The following is a 17,995-nucleotide window of genomic DNA, read 5'->3' as shown; positions in this document are numbered from 1 at the left end:
TGCTCGCTAAGCTTATGTTCTAACACAGGGACTTCGCACGGACTACCCTAACACGCCTCTCTTCTCGATCCAAATTCCCGTTCACGCCTAAGCCCACTCGGTATATCACCTAATTCGAACAGCATTGCTGAGGCTCTCCAACTGTATTGGATAGCACCTCAGCGTCGAGCGAATAGATATTTGGATTGAGGAGAGAGGCGTGTTAGGGTAGTCCGCGTAGTTGTGCAAAGCCACTGTGCCAGGGTTGTTTAGTGGTTAGCGCGTCTGCCTATATTTGGGGTCACAAACGATGGGGGTCGAGTTTAGGCTTATTATGCGCACCTAAATTACACATTCTCCGACAGCCAATGAGCATTCAGTAGTATTCTGAGCGCCTTGCTGTGAATGACGTAGCCAACTGAGTATTAAACTTGATCGTTGCGAGTTATTTAGTGAATTTTTACCCCATTTCTTGTTAGTTATCATGGATGATGGTTCTGGTAAGCGAAAAATTCTACACGAAGTGTCGGACTTAATTTGCAGGATACACGCTCTTATCAAGTGCAAAACACGTGTATACGCTTACCGCAACTGTCGCTTGGAGCCGGCAACAATGCAATCCCCGTTCGTTTCTTGACTTGCGCGAACAGGCATCGTTCGTGGATCGGATTATATTGACTAGGGGACCAGGGTTCGAGTTCTGGTCTTGGTTCAAATTTTCATTTGTTGCTTCAGTCTGCATATATACATCATAGATATTTGAGACTTGAGAAGGTCGCTGGAACTGTGTAGTTTCATCAGATCTGAACATGGTCATCGCTGAACGAAACCGGTAGTCTTGGAGTAAACAATTTTGTGGTCATAGAGAGGAATAAAAGAAAAAATGAAAACAGTGGTAGCCTTTAGGCAGCTTAACTTGAAGTACATATTTATACTTCGTTTATGTGACGTTATATTCCTTAAATTGGCGAGGAGAACCATGTGTATAAATAGATTTTTATGAGATGCGCAGAGCAGTTTACAGTGAGGAGTTCATGTTGAGGAAGGTCGTTGTGAGCGACTGTTCCTGTATTTTTGTGATTGCCTCCCAAAAGAATGTTCGACACAGTGAATAAACATGGCCGATGGCTGGTGCTATTGTAAACGCTGATTGTGAACTACGTTAAGTATTCTCGTACTGAGGAGTGGTCGAAGACCTTTAAAAGAATAACTTTAATACCAAAACTAAACTCAATTATAGTGTCGTAGGACGAATATTCACACAATACATACAACAGAAACATATCGCTCTTGACGTTGTCTGTGATATGCCTACACGGTCGTGGTGGGCAGCGGCGTGAGGTCCGGGACGTTACTAGGCCGGTACCGCCGGCGTGTGACAGGTACCTGCTGCTGGTGAAGACCGGACGAAATAGGTCAGGTAGGCCGGCGTGGAGCGCTGAGACGAAACTGCTGGCACTGCCAACTTGTAGCGATGCGACTGAACTGCTGGTACTACCAACGTGAGATGCACGGCGTCACTGACTTCGCATGGTCCGGTGGTGGCCTAAATAATAGGGAGCAGATGAATATTCGCGTGGCGCTACGACGGCACGTAACCGAGCATAGCAAAGTAGTGCCATGCCGACTGCAACCTCTGCTGCGACAGGTACGCCGCCTGTCAGCAGGCTTGGCCGCCAGAAGCTGTGGAGGCGACTTGTAGCTCCGCGGTAAACAGCCACGGCAGTACAAGGAAATATCTACTGTAGTTGATGGTTCAAATGGTCCTGAGCACTATGGGACTTAACAGCTGTGGTCATCAGTCCCCTAGAACTTAGAACTACTTAAACCTAACTAACCTAAGGACATCACACACATCCATGCCCGAGGCAGGATTCGAACCTGCGACCGTAGCAGTCGCACGGTTCCGGACTGCGCGCCTAGAACCGCGAGACCACCGCGGCCGGCACTGTAGTTGATGAAAGCCATTTACTCACGTCCTCCTGACGGGGCGGCTGTCCGCACGACCTGCCTGGCTTGCGGGGCAAGCGGTTACCTGGCGGATACAACACTATGTTTCTGTAATAATCTTCGTATTAAGAATACGTGACTCTGACTTTATATTACCTTGAACAAGTGAACTCTGGGATGAAACTTCTTTAATGGACTGCAGGCAGAGTAATTCCTCGTTAATTTTCGATGATATCAACACGATGGCATCTGTGATGTAGTAGAACTGGGCCTCAGAATTTAGTTGTTCGTAGACCTCGAGTCTAGAAAACGCCAGAGTAAATTTTTTGTTGAGCCAAGACACACACAAACACACACACACACACACACACACACACACACACACACACACACACACACACATGCACCTACGTTCTATATTCTGCCTAGATCAAATGGTTCAAATGGCTCTGAGCGCTATGGGACTTAACTTCTGAGGTCATCAGTCCCCTACAACTTGGAACTACTTAAACCTAACTAACGTAAGGACATCACACACATCCATGCCCGAGGCAGGATTCGAACCTGCGACCGTAGCGGTCGCGCGGCTCCAGACTGTAGCTCCTAGAACCGCTCGGCCACCGCGGCCGGCCCGCCTCTCTAGATCGATGTGTTGAGTTTTCGTTGGTAAAAGAAACAGGGAAGGAAACTGATAGGGGAAAAAAGCAGAATGGAAGAAATCTATGCCGAGGAAACTAAAATACTTTAGAGACGGAGGCTTCAAGTATGAGAGTCCTTCCTCTACTGTTTCCTCACCTGTCTGGGCCCTTCGCAGCGGCAGTAAGAAAAGCAGAGTAACAAACCTGACAGACAAATAGTTACTCAAGGTGTTTTAAGCAGCTAGCAAGAGCTACCAGTAGTGGTTAAGTTGCTACAAGTACAAGTTGGGGTGAATACATATCGTTAATGCGTTGGTTCTGCACAAAGATAACCTGTTTCGATTACAACACTAACCCAACGGCAGCAAAACCATTACCACTTCGCTCGTGCTACAGTGGAATGGTCTCTTTCCCCCGTGGATAACTCTGTTTCCTACCAGGTATCAAAGTCTCCAAAAATTTCACTTAAACTGAACGAGAAACAAAATAAGTAGTACATTTTGAGGAGTCGAAGATACATAGGAAATGTTACTATTTTACAAAGTAGGTAGCTTCGTCTGCACTGGGTGTAGATTTCAAATGTGGAATACATTTTTCTGTCTGATCTTCATGTAGATTTGTTCCTAGCTACAATGCAAACTTCCACCCTCTTGTGGTTGTTGTAGGTGTTGTACTCTATCCCTAGAGTCATCACTTCAAGTGGTTCTTGAAGCTTTGTAAGTAGGCTTTCTCGGGACAGGTTTCGTCTATCTTCTAGAGTCTGCCAGTACAGTCTTCAGCATCCCTGTGATACTCTCCCATGGGTCAAATAAACATGTGGAAATTCGTGCTGTCCTTCTCTGTATGTGTTCAATATCAACTGTCAGTTCTATCTGGTGCGGCTCTCACATCCTTCAGCAATATTCCGGGATGGGTCGCACGAGTTGTTTGTAAGCAGTCTCCATTGTAAACTGACTGAATTTTCCTAGTATACAGCCAATGAAACGAAGTCTGCCACTTGCTTTGCCTATGGCTAAGACTAGGTGATCCCTACAAAGCGTTGCACGCAGATATTAGTATGAGAAGACCAATTCCATAAGTGATCCACTGATATTATGTTTATAGGACACTACGTTTTTTCATTTTGCTAATTACGCAGTTTTTTGTTTCTGTACGTTTAAAGGAAGTTGCCAATGTCTGAAACATTTCTAAATCTTAGCAGGATCCGACTGAATATTTGTGTAGATTTTTTCAGTCTGTACTTCATTATAGATAATTGCATCATTCGCGAAAACTCTCATTTTGCTATTAATATTGTCTGCAATGTCATAAATGTAGATGATCACCAAAGGCCCCACACACTTGCCTGGAGGAAACCTGAAGTTGCCTCTACGTCTATCGATGACAGTCCGTTGAAGATAACTGCGTCCTCCCTGTCAAGAAATCCTCACTCCATTTAAAAATTTTACTTGCGACCCAATACAGTCGCACTTTCGATAATAAGTCTAGGTGTGATACTTGGTCAAATATTTTGCGGAAGTCAAGGAATACTGTATCTAACTGTCTGCCTTGATTCATGGCTTTCGAGATGTCATTTGAGAAATGTTCAAGTTGGATTTCACACGATCGCTATTTTCGGAATCTTCTGGTCGGCATGTAGGAAGTCATTCTGCTCGAGATACCTCGCTACGATTTAGCGGTTAACAATGTATACTATACTTACAATCCTGCTGGTGTGGTTAAAAACTTCAGCTGCTACCACTGACACTTCTTGTGTAGGGAATATGATAGGCCTTCTCAGTGACACTCCAGTTAATTGTTACGCAAGCGACGGACGTTTACTGTTTTCACGGGAAGGAATAGAACTGCGACCACATCCCAGCTACCGCCTGCCCTTGCTACAGCCTCCGTAACAATGCTACCATCGAGTACCGTCCGCGAAAGGCTTCGCACAGGTGCTGTGTATGCGAGGCGGCCAGCCATGTACTTGACTGCGCGCAGCCACGCCGTAAGGAATAGCCAAGCGCGCGCCATCTGACAGGTAGCCCTTGTGACGTCACTAATTGTGTTGCGCGCCACTTCAGTAAGCGTCGAATCTCCACGCGAGGATCATCGATAGCATTTGAGCTTGGATTGGATTAAATGTGTTAATAGATCTGTGTGGTTTCATGTAAGGGAGCGGCCCACAAACCGACGCAGGTACGTGCAATCTGTTATTTTCAAGGAAATGACGACCATGCGGTCTCGTCCCATACAACAGCAATCATCCTTATCATCATCCAATATTTTGGCGTTGTAACAGCAGACTTAGTTTAATTATATACACTAAGTGGCAAGGACTTCCGAAGGACCATTCAGACTCTTTTGTAATACTATGAAATGAAATAATCGCATTACCTCAGTTATAGGTAAAGCAGATAGCAGACTTCGGTTCATTGGCAGGAGGCCTGGATAGTGCAGTCAACCTACAAAAGAGATTGCTTATAAGACACTTGTGCAGCCCATCTTAGAATATTGATCAGTTTGGAAATACAACTAACAAGGAATATTGAACGTCTGCGAAGAAGGGCAGCAGGAATGGTCACAGGTGTGTTTGATCCACTGGAGAGTGTCATAGAGATGCGTCAGTAAATCAACCTGGAGACGCTTGAAGATAGACGCAAACTAATACCTTGAAAGCCTGCTTCCAAAGTTTCAAGACCCAGTAACACGCTAAATGTCTAAGAGGGTCCTCAAGCGCCCAGTATTTTTGCGCAACAATATTGTGGCAATATATTGCGCTGAAGTGCGAGGCCAAGAACGTATTTCTGCGCAATGTTCGTGTCTCGGATGCTTCAGTTAGAACTTTGCCTTCATAGCGATCATGTCGGCGCTTAACGATGTGAAACTCGTTTGTACAGCGAGTGAGTTCCTAGCCTTACAAAACACGAGTAGAAATTATCCCGAACGGGCGAAACAAGTCTGAGAAGGTTCTAGCGAACATTTCAGCCCACTGGGGGCTCATTCATGACAGCACAGGTTCGTAAACCACAGCAGCAACTAATTACAAATTAAACGCGCGAACTGCGTAATTTATTGTATATTTATCTATTGTAGCAGCCGGCCGGTGTGGCCGAGCGGCTCTAGGCGCTTCAGTCTGGAACCGCGCGACCGCCACGGGCGCAGGTTCGAATCCTGCCTCGGGCATGGATGTGTGTGATGTCCTTAGGTTAGTTAGGTTTAAGTAGTTCTAAGTTCTAGGGGACTGATGACGTCAGATGTTAAGTCCCATAGTACTCAGAGCCATTTGCACTATTTCTACTGTAGCAACTGTTGCAAATGTAATAAAATAATTATTTACTGATTACTGATCAAAAGCTTACATGGTCCTATGGCTTTTCTGTGACAACTGTTGCAAGAGGAAAACTATAAATATGTGTACTCACTAGACAGCTGATATGATCTCATTTGCCAATTCTGAATGCTGCTACAAGTAAAATAAATATTTCAGCCTACTGTCATGACACAACGATATTCAGAAAGGAACGAAGGAAGATTATAGTTTAACGGAGCTCACGCTGGGAAACTTTCAAGGTTGGGGAAGCAAATCGACTGTGTCCTTTCAAAGAAACTGCCTCGGCATTTGCCTGGAGCGATTTATGGAAATCACGGAAAACATAAATCTGGCCTGCCGGACCCGAATTTGAAGCGTTGTCTTCCCGCACGCATGTCCAGTGTGCTAGTCCGTGATGTTCAATTTGCTCTGCTATTGTCGACAACGAAGTATTAAGTTCCTAAACAACCAGGAATTTCATTTCTCAAAGTACCGCATGCTGCTTTACTATACATTCTCCAGCCCACTTCCTGATCTTTTGTCACTTTTTTCAGCTCATGGGAAAACTTGTTCGAAGTGAATTGAAATTCTTCGGCCTCGGCAGGAATTGCCCAGCATATGAGAATCCTTAACGGTATACAGAGTGGTTATAATTAAAACTTTCGCAAGTTCAGAGGTCCCCCATGAAAAACGATTGATCGTGGGATAATGAAACTTTGTGGAAGCATATGTAAGGACGTTCGGAAGGGAAATAACAAATAAACCATTGAAAGAAACACATTTTAAATTCCACAGGAGAGGATAACATTTGTTAATTGCCTATTTGTTAATTGGTAACGTTCCATGTTACAAACATTACTCATTGTGACGACCATCTGCATACACGACAGCCTATAATCGCACTAGAAATGCCATTTCACAATTGTTCGAAGCACTTCTCGAATGGCGGACCATGAAATGTCCAGCTCTCGTGACACAGCTCGTCCACTGCTTGAAGATTGCGCATTACTTCCAGAATTTTCAGCCGTAGCAAAATTTCTTCATCAAAAACATCTTCATAATTTGTAGCGCAATTTGCTGTTAACACTTTCAGGAGCGTTTTCTAAATCGCCACTTAATTTGAACTGTTCTTCAACCGGATGTGGAAAGAGGACCTCACAGAGGCATTTACGCAGTCATTCCCTACACGCGAATGCAACGGGAAGAAACACTCATACGCGGTACAATTGGAGGTACCCCTACCTGTGCACTTCAGAGTGGCTTTTGGGGTTTCGTGCCTCAATCGGTAGAAAAGGAAACCCTTTTGTGCAGGATCGCTTTGTTGTCCGTCCGTCTGTCTGTCTGTTAAAAACTTATTCCTCAAGAACAGGTAAACATATTAATTTGAAATTTATTCTAAACAGTAAAATCCGTGATCCCTTGGCGGTGTAAAAAACTGAGGCTTCTAAGTTAATACAATAAAAAATATGGCCATTTATGTCACATATTTTAATACGTGCAAAATGACTTATCAAAAGTTATAGGACACTTCCCGTTAGCCTATAATCATGAAATTTGGGATAAAGGAAGGTTTCACCCGAACAACTAAACAAAAAAGTTCAAAAACTGTAACTTTGTAATTATATCACACTAATATTTTTTTGTTATTGTTGTTCCATTTCCTGACTTTCTAAGTGTTCGTCCGTCTGTTAAGACCCCTTTTTCTCAGGAACGGGTAGACGTATCGAATTGAAATTTACGTCACATAGTAAGGTCTATTCGCCCTTGGCGGTATAATAAATGCAAGGTTGTAAGTCAATTCAACCAAAAGCTACGGCCATTCAGGTCAAATATTTTAATACTCGCAAACTCACTCATCAAAACCTACAGAGAACTTCCCGTTGACCTAGAATTATGAAACATGGCAAAAAGCAATGTTTGAAAGTACAACCAAAGGAAAAACACCGCAAACTGTAAAGATATGATTATATCACACGAAAAAAAAATTTTTGTCATTTCTTATCAGACTGTATGTCTGCCAGTCGGTCTGTAACACCCCTTTTTGTCGGGAACGATAGACGCATCAAGTTGAAATTTATCATTCTAAGGTCTATGGTCCCTTGGCGGTGCAATAAAAGATAGCTTCTAAGTCAATGCAGTCAAAAGTTTCAACCATTTATGTCACATATTTCGATATTCGCGGACGCACTTATGAAAACATATAGGGTACTTTCCATTGATTTAGGATGATGAAATTTTGGAAGAAACAAGGCTGACTGGGTCGCAATGGTAGAAGTCAAACATCAGACAAGGAATGAGTTCATTTCGGAATTTAACCATCGTCAAATATCCTGGAGCGATTACTGGATGTAGATATGGCGTTTCCAATTGCATGTGAAACAAAATACGCAAACTAGTCAGCCTGAATGGAGAACTAGTGATCATTATAATATTGGTCGCCCGTCTCCTGCACGACTTTCTGACACTTTATGTTATTAAAATTAAAATATTCTCGAAGATCTTAGAATCCCTGGGACCGATATCTTGTCAGTCTCAATGTCGATAACATTCTCGATTCCAGGAACGGACGAACTGTCTATATACATAATTAAGATTGTGGAATGTCAGTTACGATGATGCGAACGTAAGGACAACACCCAGTCCCCGAGTGAAGAAAATCTCCAACCCGGCTGGGAATCGAACCCAGGCTCCTTCAGTCAGCAATCCGCCCCGCTGACCGCGCAGCTGCCGAGACGGACGTGACAGTGGTTTTGTAGAGTATGAATGTAGATGCATATGAGCTGTAAGAAACTCTTCGAAACATTGCTTCAAAACGAAGCATCCACTCTGCCAGTAATGCGAGGAAATTGACTATTCAAGAGCCGTATTTAATTTTGTATTTATTTTGTGTTGTGGTTGTACCGTATTTTGTGCCACGTTTTAGATTAATGTTTTTCCGTCCATTGTTTATGGATGTTTCGTAACTGTTTGGTTTTTGTCAGGAGGGATGTTGCGTGGGGCTGACGGCGAGCCAGCAGCTGCTAGATTTGGACCTTCCCTAGTATGTTGTCCCTCTGTCACTACTTGTCGTGTAGCGACGGTGCAAAATATTACGGTGAACTGGTTATTATACAGGCTGTCCCATACATCTTGAGCGCACAAATAACTTTTTGTCCAGAAGCAAAACACAAAATGGATCAAGCAAATGTTGTTTAGCCACCAGGGGGATATTAACCACTGTGACAGCCTTTCTTGTAACTTTTTTCGTTACAAAGAAGATATGAATAACGGTACGTCTTTTTCAAATAGCTTCCTATATTTTTTATTCGGTAATCCACTTACTTCCCTCAATTAGTGTTCAAAAATGCACCACAGCGAACCTTTCACGCAAAGATGACTTTATTAAGAACGTAACACAGAACTAACTTAGACTCTCTTGTAACAGCTCACAGTACGGAACCCAGGGAGATGTAAGTCGTCCTGTTCGAGTACCCCACACGACATCTTCCAGCTCGCCTTCAGTTCAGCATTCCAATGTTATTTGGCAACTTCGTCACTGGCGAAATGTGTTATTCACAGACGACGCAAGGTGATGGCCGTGTTCGCTTGTGGAGACCCGGGTAAGCGGTACCTGCCAAATATTGTCCAGGAATTCGACAGATTTCCAAGGTTCTCTGATGTGGGGAGGCTTCAATGTTGACAACCATACGTATAGGGTCGTTGTCCATGGTCGCCTTACCGCCAGGCGGTATAGTGAACGGGTCCTGTTGGACCAAATGGTGTCTGTTGCATACAGTGGTGGCTCTTAATGCGGTCTAATGCCGTCGCCTATGTGGCGGACGTTAGCAGGGATGTCTTGCGAAGCAGGGAAATTGAAGTAATGGAATGGGTGGCGGTGAGTCCCGACCTAAACCCCAACGAGCATATGTGGGACATGCTTGACAGACGTATTCTTGGTCTTCCTGTTCCACCACAGACTCTTCAAGAACTCTTATGGGCTCTCATTGAAGAATGAGATCGGATAACACAGAGTGACCTCTGTACAGTTATACGGAGCACGTCACGTAGGTATCACGCAGTGATAACGCTCACGGAGGGCATACACGTTATTGAAGCTCTCAAAGTCGAATGAAGAGCACCCAGGATGAAGGGATGAATCATTATTTCCACTTCGTTTTAGACACCTGGCGGACATTTCAGTTCTTTTTATGTAAACGATTGAAGATGTAATGATGTTTTGTTGTGTATTTAATCTCTGAAGGATAAAAGTATAGTTTGGTAACATACCCAGTCCTTAATTATTGCTCAATGGAGAAGCGCAAAATGTTCCCCTAATTCCTTTGAGCAATGTATTATTGTCATTATTCTGTTAATTTACATTCCCCTTAAAGCATTTCTATTTTCTCTTCATTGGAGTACATTGTACTCAAGAGGGTTGACTTAATGAACCGGTGTGGATTTTCCTTTTGGTGCTATTTGTTTACTGTAAACTCCAGCAAGTGAACGAGTTACGTCACCCCCAGATGCCTGTACTCTGTGCTGGTACTGTACAGTCAAAGTCAGTTTTGTGTTACTTTTTTAATAATGTCATGTTTATGTGAATGCTACATTGTGATAAATTTTTGAACAGTTCTTGGTGAGAGGAAGAGGATTATCGAATAAAAATATAGGGTGCTGTTTAAAAAAGACATGCTGCCGTTCATATCTTTTTTCATCATCATCATTTAAGACTGATTATGCCTTTCAGCGTTCAGTCTGGAGCATAGCCCCCCTTATACAGTTCCTCCATGATCCCCTATTCAGTGCTAACATTGGTGCCTCTTCTGATGTTAAATCTATTACTTCTAAATCATTCTTAACCGAATCCAGGTACCTTCTCCTCGGTCTGCCCCGACTCCTCCTACCCTCTACTGCTGAATCCATGAGTCTCTTGGGTAACCTTGCTTCTCCCATGCATGTAACATGACCCCACCATCTAAGCCTGTTCGCCCTGACTGCTAGATCTATAGAGTTCATTCCCAGTTTTTCTTTGGTTTCCTCATTGTGGACACCCTCCTGCCATTGTTCCCATCTACTAGTACCTGCAATCATCCTAGCTACTTTCATATCCGTAACCTCAACCTTGTTGATAAGGTAACCTGAATCCACCCAGCTTTCGCTCCCATACAACAAAGTTGGTCGAAAGATTGAACGGTGCACAGATAACTTAGTCTTGGTACTGACTTCCTTCTTGCAGAAGAGAGTAGATCGTAGCTGAGCGCTCACTGCATTAGCTTTGCTACACCTCGCTTCCGGTTCTTTCACAATGTTGCCATCCTGTGAGAATATGCATCCTAAGTACTTGAAACCGTCCACCTGTTCTAACTTTGTTCCTCCTATTTGGCACTCAATCCGTTTATATTTCTTTCCCACTGACATTACTTTCGTTTTGGAGATGCTAATCTTCATACCATAGTCCTTACATTTCTGATCTAGCTCTGAAATATTACTTTGCAAACTTTCAATCGAATCTGCCATCACAACTAAGCCATCCGCATATGCAAGATTGCTTATTTTGTATTCACATATCTTAATCTCACCCAGCCAGTCTATTGTTTTCAACATATGATCCATAAATAATATGAACAAGAGTGGAGACAGGTTGCAGCCTTGTCTTACCCCTGAAACTACTCTGAACCATGAACTCAGTTTACCGTCAACTCTAACTGCTGCCTGACTATCCATGTAAAGACCTTTAATTGCTTGCAAAAGTTTGCCTCCTATTCCATAATCTTGTAGAACAGACAATAACTTCCTCCTAGGAACCCGGTCATATGCCTTTTCTATATCTATAAAGCATAGATACAATTCCCTGTTCCACTCATAACACTTCTCCATTATTTGCCGTAAGCTAAAGATCTGGTCCTGACAACCTCTAAGAGGCCTAAACCCACACTGATTTTCATCCAATTGGTCCTCAACTAATACTCGCACTTTCCTTTCAACAATACCTAAGAAGATTTTACCCACAACACAGATTAAAGAGATACCTCTGTAGTTGTTACAATCTTTTCTGTTTCCATGTTTAAAGATTGGTGTGATTACTGCTTTTGTCCAGTCTGATGGAACCTGTCCCGACTCCCAGGCCATTTCAATTATCCTGTGTAGCCATTTAAGACCTGACATTCCACTGTATTTGATGAGTTCCGACTTAATTTCATCCACCCCAGCCGCTTTATTACACTGCAATCTATTGACCATTTTTTCCACTTCCTCAAATGTGATCCTATTTCCATCATCATTCCTATCCCATTCTACCTCGAAATCTGAAACATTACTGATCGCATTTTCACCTACATTGAGCAACTCTTCAAAATATTCCCTCCATCTGCCCAAGGCATCCACAGGATTCACCAGCAGGTTTCCTGACCTGTCCAAAATGCTTGTCATTTCCTTCTTACCTCCCTTTCGAAGACTGCTAATTACACTCCAGAATGGTTTTCCAGCAGCTTGACCCATAGTCTCCAACCTGTTTCCAAAGTCTTCCCACGATTTCTTCTCGGATGCTGCAATTATCTGTTTGGCTTTGTTTCTTTCTTCAACATAACTTTCTCTGTCTACCTGGGTTCTGGTTAGTCCCTCAGCCGTTAGGGGTAAAACCCAATGGGACTCGGGGCAAGTAAGGCTAGCAACCTGCTTCCCTGGTACTTTAAATATGATGCTGGCAACAATCAGAGCATATCTTTTTTATTTATATTTATTCATTGACCTGTGAATATACCCCACACAGCCGTCGGAATTACAGAAACGTCATGTAGACAATAAAACGAAATGGGTAAAACAATGACAAAAGAGAAAAGCAGCTGGAAACTGCTTACTGAGATTATAGGAAATTATTAATTTACACGAGTTTGTTTCTTTTTCGCTTTCGTTACAAGGAAGTAAAATTCTTAACACACTGCAAAGTCTGTGGTGGCTAATAATTTTGATACAGATGTTGGTTAGTGGTATTTCTTACAACATTCTTAGCAACTTTGATGTGAGGTCCCTCCAGTTGATACAACCAAAAAATATGTGATTTGTGTCTTCGCCTTTGCCTCAATTATAAAATGGAGATGCGACCATTCCTTTGCAGTTGGTTTCTGTCCGCTATTCTCTCGTTACCTATCGGGTGATTTTTATGCCCTCTATGAAAATATTTAAGAAGCATGAGCACAGATTGAGAGTTCGAGGATATGACAATGTTTTCCTCCGGTACCATATGACAGTACTTAAGGGCTTCCAAAATCACCGTAAGCTCTGCTATCATCATTGTAATTGCCTTTGGTAGCTTGTACTTAAATCCTATTTACACATAAATAATCCCAAAGGCGCATCCTCTTCCCTCCTGGTTCTTTGAGCCGTCTGTCTGGAGTATCCTCCCCTGCTGGTATTTGGCTGGAGGCTGGCGCAAGACATGGTTTTGAAGTAGCTGAAGAAACTGCGGATCAGATCTCACTGTTCATGTCTTCTTTATAACGAATACAGTTACAGGAAAGGTAGTCATGTTGATTAATGTCCCCAAGTTAGCTAAATACATTTGCGTGATAATTTCTTTATTTTGCTTATGGACAGAAAGTTATTTGGGGAAGTCAAGGTAAATGAGATACCTGTATATTAAACGTCACCATTTCTTTGAACATTTTCTTGCCTACGTCAATCCTGTGCGCCTCTCTTGCTTCGAATTTCGTCACCTAGAATTGACCACTGCGTATGTTACATCACATTAACAATTTCAAAAAATTGTTCAAATGGCTCTGAGCACTATCGGGCTTAACATCTGAGGTCATCAGTCCCCTAGAACTTAGAACAACTTAAACCTACCTAACCTAAGGACATCACACACATCCAGCCGGCCGTGGTGGCCGTGCGGTTCTAGGCGCTCCATTCCGGAGCCGCGCTGTTGCTACGGTCGCAGGTTCGAATCCTGCCTCGGGCGTGGGTGTATGTGATGTCCTTAGGTTAGTTAGGTTTAAGTAGTTCTAAGTTCTAGGGGACTGATAACCACAGCAGTTGAGTCCCATAGTGCTCAGAGCCATTTGAACCATTTGAACACACATCCATGCCCGAGGCAGGATTCGAACCTGCGACCGTAGCGGTAGTGCGGTTCCAGACTGAAGCGCCTAGAACCGCTCGGCCACACCGGCCGGCATTAACAATTTATTAAATCTTGGTAACACAACGTATCGTCTGATGTAGTGAGTTAACATGTGATTTCTCCATAATAGCGTAGAATGCTAATCTCTGAAAAAATTGTCTCTTAACATTCAAACATGATGTAACATGACTTGATATTATTACAGAATCATTTCTTACCTGGAATTCACCGTTCTTCCGATCTCCGACATCGCATGCCAAAGACATTACAACTACACTGACGGGAAAAAATTGCAACGCTAAAGTAATTAATGTAGGGTAATGAAATTTCGCCAATACATTTGTCTAGGTAACATATTTATTGCAAGATCACAGGTTAATGTAAGAGAGAGATAAGGCATTCCGGACGCGAAATTCTGCTACATTAATCACCGTTGTAACCGCCAAAATGTTGAACGCACGCATGTAACCGTGCGTGAATTGCATCTTAAGGGCCGCATGGCAGTTTGTGGGATGAAGTTATATGCATGTTGCATTTGGTCAGTCAATACAAGGCCAGTTAATGCTGTTCGCGGAAGAGACTGGAGTTGTCGTCCGATGATGTCCCATAATTATGCGCTCGATTGGAAACATAGAGTAGGTGAAGTCAACAAGTCGACACTCTGTGGAGCTTGTTGGGTCACAACAGCGGTATGCGGGCGAGCATTATCCTGTTGGAAGTGACGCCCTGGAATACTGTTCATGAATGACAGCACAACAGGTAGACTCACCAGACTGACGTACAGTCTTGCACTCAGAGTGCGTGAGGTAACCACGAGAATGTTCCTGCTGTCATACAAATATCGCACTCCAGGCCATAACTTCATGTGTAGGTCCAGTGTGTCTAATACTCCAACAGGTTGGTTGCAGGCTCTCAACTAGCCTGCCTCTAACCAACACAATGGTCAGTGGTACCGAAGCATAACAAGCCTTCATCAGAGAACACAACAGACTTGACTTCTACCCTGTCCTCCAATGAGCTCTCACTTGACACCACTGAAGTCACAAATGGCGGTGGTTTGGGGCCAGTGGAATGCACGCTACAGGGTGTCTGGCGCGGAACTGTCCTTGAAGAAACCGATTTGAGACAGTTCGTTATGTCACGGTGGTTCAAACTGCTGCTCAAATTGCTGCAGCAGATGCAGTACGATGCGCCAGAGCCATACGCCGAATACGATGGACTTCCCTCTCGTTAATGCCAAGTGGTCGTGCGGAGCCCGGTCATCCTCAGACTCTACATTCTCGTCACCACCGCTGCCAGCCATCTTGTATAGTGGCTAAATTCCTGCCAAGTCTTTATCAGTATCATACAAGGAACATCCAGCTTTCCGTAGCCCTATTACACAACCTCATTCAAACTCAGTGAGGTGAGGTGTTGATGGCGCCTTTGTCGTCTTAAAGGCATTGTTGACTAACATCAACTCACCACATCCAGTCTAAAAGGTAACTAACGCTCACGGCCTTTTCAGCGTGTATTTAAGGTGAACCTGATTTGTATCCTCGTAGTGACGCTACTAACGCCACTCTTATACGAGTGGCGCGAAATCTGAATAGACATCATCTTTCAGATGCAGAAACACATCATCCAACTTTCGGTTATGTCGCACAACTCCTTCTTCGTGTTGCGATTTTTTTCCATCAGTGTATGTGCACCGCTGCAGGTGTTGACGATTTGGTTCCTTTTTCTTGGTAGTGGTTATCACCGTTGACCACAGAAGACACTACTCGTTCCCCGTTACGGTGCGTATATGAAAGAGAAAAAGAGAACGTTTCCAGCAGCAACATCGTTACTACCTGCCAACTTCTCCCGTATCTTTTCTTATCGAATATCGTTTCACAGGAAAAAAGCAAGTGTTTCGCGTCACCCGCATGGGAATGGGGTGGAACACTGCACATTCTCCTATCCACCAACTAAGGTGGGGCCAGATGGGAGACTAGGAGGTCCACGCAGGAGTAGGCCCTGTTACGGAACCAAAGTGTCTTAATCTTTTTTTCCCAGTTTGTTGAATATAATGGTTCAGGGTATCTGCAACTGTAGTAATTAACTGGAAATAAATTACAGTACCAGTTGCAATATATATATGGACCGCATACAACTTAAGACTTATGGTGTTTCTTTTTCTTCCGTTCTTTCTAGTACTTCTTCATTTTCTCGCCAACTGCTCGTCTCTGCTCATCTGTTCACACTCTCTTGGGTCGAGGTTTTGGCTCATCTTCTCCATAGTTTGGGTTTTCTATAAGTAGCCTAAAGTGATTCCTGTCACGTATTATTTCTTCTGTAACACCTATTTTTTTGGCGTCTTTCTTTACTGGTTCTATCCATCTTATAGTTTTTTTCAGCTTACTAACGTAATTAAAAATTTTCTTTGTAATCCGTCTTTCTTCCATTCTTTTTAAATGTCCATAAAGTTTTAGCCGTCTCTTCCTCGTTGTATCTGTGATCTTTTCTGTATTTTTGTATAGGTCTTCATTTCTCCTTTTAATCCACCTATTTTCCTTGTTTTTCTCAGGACCTAGAATTTTTTTAGTATTTTTCTCTCTCTTTTTTTCTAGTTCTCTTAATTCATCTTTCTTATTCAATGTTAGGCACTTCGATCCATACGTTGCTTGTGTCCTAATAACTGAATTATAATGTTTAATCTTCGCTCGTATGTATATTGATTTCTTATTGTAGTAGTTTTGTGTTAATTTATATGCAAATTCTAACTTTTTTATTCTTTCTTTATTTGTTGTGTTATCCAGTCCATTGGCGTGAATCCACTCCCCCAGGTATTTGAATCTATCAATTCTTTTAATTTTTCCATACTTTGTTTTAATAAACTTTTCTGTATTATGTTTGTGTTCTATACACTCGGTTTTTTCATAGGATATTTTTAGCCCAGTCTCGTGTAACAGATCAAGCATAACTGTTGCGTCTATTCGGTTTTCAGTTATCAATGTCATATCATCCGCAAAGGCTAAACATTTCACTTCAAATTCGTTCTTTCTTTGGCCCATGCTTATACCCTTTGTGCCTCTGTTTTTTAATGTGCTTTCCCATGTTTTTACTATTTTATTTTGAATGGTTCAGAAATTTCTGCTTGAAACTTAATTCTTAATGATGTGTCTGTGAGCGTTTGTTCAACAAGTCTTCTTGTGTTTTCATCTATCCCTGAGTCATAAAGTATCTGGAATAGTTTTCGTCTGTCAACTGGGTCGTAGGCCTTCTTGAAGTCTACGAAAGTAACTACTGTGTTTTTATTTTGTATAGCTCTCACTCTCAAAATTGTTTTTAAATTAAGAATCTGTTCTGCACATGATCTACCTTTTCTAAATCCTGCCTGATAATCCAATCTCCTATATTAGGTACTGCTTGTTCCTCTATTCTATTTAAAAGTGCTTTAGAAAGTATTTTGTATGTCACTGGTAACAAGGATATGCCCCTGTAGTTGTTGGTGCCTGTTTTATCTCCTTTTTTAATGGAGAGGATGGATCGATGCTTGTTTCCAGTCACTGGGTGTGATTCCTTATGTCCAAATGTCTTTAATTACTTTGTGAATTTTCTGCCATGCGGATAAGCCCCCTAGTTCCCACATTTCTGCTACTATCTCATCCTCACCTGGTGCTTTGTTATTCTTCAATGCTTTGATAGTCTTTTCTATTTCTTCTACTTTAGGTGGTTCAGATGGTGGATTTTCATGTTGTGGTTTTTGAAATTGTAACCTGTCATTAGGCTCCTCACAATTTAATAGATTTTCAAGGTATTCAGCTAAAATTTGGCAGTTCTCTTTATTGCTTAAAACCATTTTTCCATTTTTATCTTTAAAATGTAAACTTGGTGACTGGAATCCTGTTAAAATTTCTCTGAAAGTCTTATAGAAGTCTCTAGTGTTGTTCCTTTTAAAGTCTGAATCAATTTCTTCTAATCTGTCTTTGTCATATTTTCTTTTCACTGATCTGATGATTTTTGCTGTCTTTTTCCTTTCTTCTTTAAAGTCTTCCCAGTATTTGTGTTTCTTAATAA

Source organism: Schistocerca piceifrons, chromosome 3 (genome assembly GCF_021461385.2).
Source record: "Schistocerca piceifrons isolate TAMUIC-IGC-003096 chromosome 3, iqSchPice1.1, whole genome shotgun sequence".
NCBI lineage: Eukaryota > Metazoa > Arthropoda > Insecta > Orthoptera > Acrididae > Schistocerca > Schistocerca piceifrons.
The sequence above is the reverse complement of the archived record's forward strand: the minus strand, read 5'-3'. Positions refer to the sequence as shown.